Below are 4,097 nucleotides of genomic sequence, written 5' to 3' on the forward strand. Positions count from 1 at the left end.
TCAAGTTATATAGACACCAAAAATATGAATCAAAATAAAAGATGAGTCTTGAACAAGCTCCATCTTCTCAAAAACCTGGCACCGGTACCTGTCTACTGGTAACCTGAGAATACAAGTTATTTTGAAAGAGTTTATCAGCTTTAAAGCTGGTGAGATCATAAGTATATTTGTGTCTGTGTTTGTATGAAAGCGTTTGTAAGTATGTAATGTATAAGTTTGTAAATTGTTTGAACTCTCCTAGAAAACCCTATGTTTCCTACTAAAAGTAGCCTTCTACCAAGACATCTAGTGTTTGAGTGTGTGTCTCTTGTAAGAGTATGTATTTTCCCAAATCTGACTATCATTAACCAAAAATATAGTTTTTACATTACTGTTTATTGTGTGAAGATCACAAAGTGAATGCAATGGGAAAATGAAATAGTACTGTAGTGTTGTATTAAGTAACTACTGCTGTACTAACTACCTTAAACCAATTGTTATTTAAAGTACCATGTGATCGGACTGTACCATACTACTGACTATAAACACGACGATGTAAGACGTCGGAAGAAATGACGTTTCGCACCCGTAGACTTGCAAGTCCCACTGTAGCGAGCAGCAAGGTGTAGGATAGTCGATCCAGTATAGATCTATACACAAACTCAACACTCTCCATTTAAGGAGATTCTGGATACAAAACGAGCCATGACAGGTGATGCCATGCCCCGTTACGTGGCTCACATAACTATAGTAATGTTCTAGTATATGTATGTGCTAGCTGTATTGTGTGTTCTCTCTCTGTCTAGCATGTATGTATGTTCTCTCTGTATGGTATTGTTTGTTTCTCATCATAGTATTCTCTATCTGTATGTTATGTTCTCTCTGTATGGTATTGATTCATGTATGAACCGACTCATTTGTGTGTTTTACTGTTCTAGTAATAGTATTAGTATCTCCCTAAACTATACCTATTATAGCTTACCAGTAATGTTGTTTGAATGTATGAACATGTGTGTATACCTTTGCTACCCAAAGGTATTGAATTGAAAGAAGTAACCTTTTATATCTATATACATATACATAATATATGACTAGGATTCAAACGACCTTCGGACAAACAACCGATACCCTAAGTCCACAACCAAACAAGGAACAGGAGGTAAGGTGAGCTATCAGTCCTAAGTCCTTTCAATCCTACTTATATAACTATATCTATATAGATACACATTTAACAGAATATAAGTTTAAAAGAGTTTAATAAAAGTATTTGACATGTAAAAGAGTTTGTAAAACAGTTTGAAGTAGTTTGTTTGATAACACAGTTTGAAAAGTAAGAAATCCACTTGTTTGGTAGTTATTAATCACATGTGATTGATATAATAACTATAATAGTTCAACTTGTATTCCCCCCATAAAAGCATTTAAAATCATTTAAAAGGTTGATTAAGGGGTATGAACTCACCTGTAGTGAGTGGTTTGGATGAACGGATGGTATAGGATGCTAAGTGTCAAGTGAAGACTTGAACACACACAAGGATCCTAATTAACATATAATAATACATATATGTATTCAATTAGTCATTAAAAACTAATTAACCAAGTTAAGACATCCTAGGACATGTAAAACACTTGATTTAAGTTCTATAAGTACTAAGGATTGCATCTAAGGGTTGTAGGGCCTTGCATTTGAGTTTAGGGTCCAAGGGTAAACTCTTTTGGAGTCTACGGTTTTGGGACCAACTCTCATGGAGTTTACGGTCGTCAACCCATGAGTTTATGGCTGTAAACTCATGGTACTTCTACCATTTTGTGTTTTGAAGTCCTAAAAGTCATAATGAAGCATCCTTACTTCAAGTCTAAGCCTTAGGAAGTGACTGTGGCAACATTTCACCCTTTTGTAGAGTTTACGGCCCATGGACCATTTCTCCATGAGTTTACGGTCGTAAACTCTAATGGTTCATGGTCTTTTTGATGTTTAAAGTCCTAAGTACATCAAGGATGGGATCTAGACTAGTATCCAAGGCTTGGTAAGGGACTAGGGCACACAATGGCCCCTTTCATTAGGGTTTACGGTCCAAGAACATGTTTGGACCGTAAACACCTTTGATCTTGTGATTCTTTGTGTTTTCTAGATGATTAAGAAGTGTAACAAGCCTTATAACAAGCCAAGGTAAGAGTACTTACTATATAGAAGCTTGAAAGGGTGTTAAAAGTCCAAGAACACTAGTGTGTGTTCTTGGTGTTCTTGGTGAAACTAAGAACACTTGAAGATCTACACAAATGGAATGATTTCACGGATGGAATCATGTAAGATCACTAGATTAAGTAAGATATCAACTAATTAGGGAAAGAAACACTTACAAAGTTGAAGATCAAGAAGGAAAATCGGATGATACTTGAGAGGATTTGAGTTCTAGTTCTTGAAAATGGTATAAAAAAGTGTATAAAATAACTAAGTGTCATATTTATACTCCTTAGAGTTTACGGCCGTAAACACCATGTTTAGGCCGTAAACTCCAAACTCTTGGAGTTTTGAGACTTTATTGTTGCACAATAAACCCTAGAGTATCCTCTCTCCTGTTATCTCTTGAAGTCCTAAGCTTTAAAACACTCAAACTGACTCCAAAAAGCTTAACAGTTAGCAGAAACAGTTCTGACTTCCATTGAAGAGAATGGTTGTACAGAATTGAAATTTCGGGTTGTCACAGAAGCTTTTTACCTTGAATGAGCTGGAAATGAAGCAAAACCTCTGGATCTACTTGCTTATTCTGGAACCACCAAGCTTCCACTTCTTCCTTCAAGCTTCAAACAACCACAAACACACAAAAATGGCTCAAGAACACTCCAAATGCTTTAGGGTTTCGAGTTAGGGTTTTTCTGGACTGTGAGAGACGATGGAGGCTGAAGTGGGATAAGATAATGTGTTTAAATAGGGTGCAAACTCTAAATATTAGGGTTTCATCCAGGCAGTCCTACTCGTCGAGTCGGGCTCCCGACTCGTCGAGTAGGTTACTTAAAACCCGCGTCCATAATCTAGACTACTCGATGAGTTGGGCCTCCAACTCGTCGAGTCCCAGTGTAAGAATGCAAATACTTATATTTAAAATACATACCGGGAATCGGGCGTTACAAGTATATTTTAAGAAAAACCTAGCCTGCATTCCCGAAAATGATAATGAGGCAATTTCTAGTTTCATATAAATATAAAGGCTTCTATGACAATAATCTAAAAAAATTAACGTTTGAAAAGGTATTTTGATTTTTTTGTTGCACATATCATAACATTTTTCTAAAGGTACTATAACGACTTAGCTCTTCTCAATAAATTCAACAAATCCGTGAGACATTTTTCATGAGGGAAAATGACTTAAAAAGGTATCAAAGTTCCAAAAATATAGAAAAAAAAAGCATATCTTATTTTAGTACACAAAATACCATTGAACCAGCTACTGTAGGTAACCATCAGGTTACTCGGTTTCCAAAATGTTCAAAAAAATATCGTTGTTTTTTTAGTACAAAAAATATCATTAAAGTATACTATTTGTACAGAGAATACCAACGAAGTATACATGTGTTCAAATAAAACCTTGTGGTAACCAGGTACTTCAAATAAATGGAAAAATGACTTAAAAGCGTAACGAAGTTTCCAAAATGTTCAAAAAAATTGTGCACTTTTTGTTAACTTCGTTATTGTCGGATTATGTAGAACATAGTCACCGAAGATCATGCACTGTCATATCAATTCACAACAGTTGTGCAATCTCTTTCACTCTCTCACTCGATCGTTCTTGTGGTAACATGAGAAATAAGTGGGTAATAACATTAGTTAAACATTCTTGCTTCCCGATCACATTATATGCCTCAACCCTAAAACATATATACGTTATATAGATACACATATTATACATAGAGGTTAGCCGTTCATTAGTGTTGCGACACAAGAGAGACACAAAAGAGAAATGAGTGTGATGTTATTTCATGATAATTCCTATATGTGGATGTAGAGAGTAGGAGATGCGTTTAATTCTCCGGGACCAGTGAGAGATGAATGTCCAGGAACACTCAGCGTCATGTGGCTGATTTGATGATGATTTATGGTTAAAGTAGAGAGAAAAGCA

This window comes from Lactuca virosa, chromosome 8 (assembly GCF_052849685.1).
Source record: "Lactuca virosa cultivar CGN04683 chromosome 8, Lactuca_virosa_CGN04683_v6, whole genome shotgun sequence".
Taxonomy (NCBI): Eukaryota; Viridiplantae; Streptophyta; class Magnoliopsida; order Asterales; family Asteraceae; genus Lactuca; species Lactuca virosa.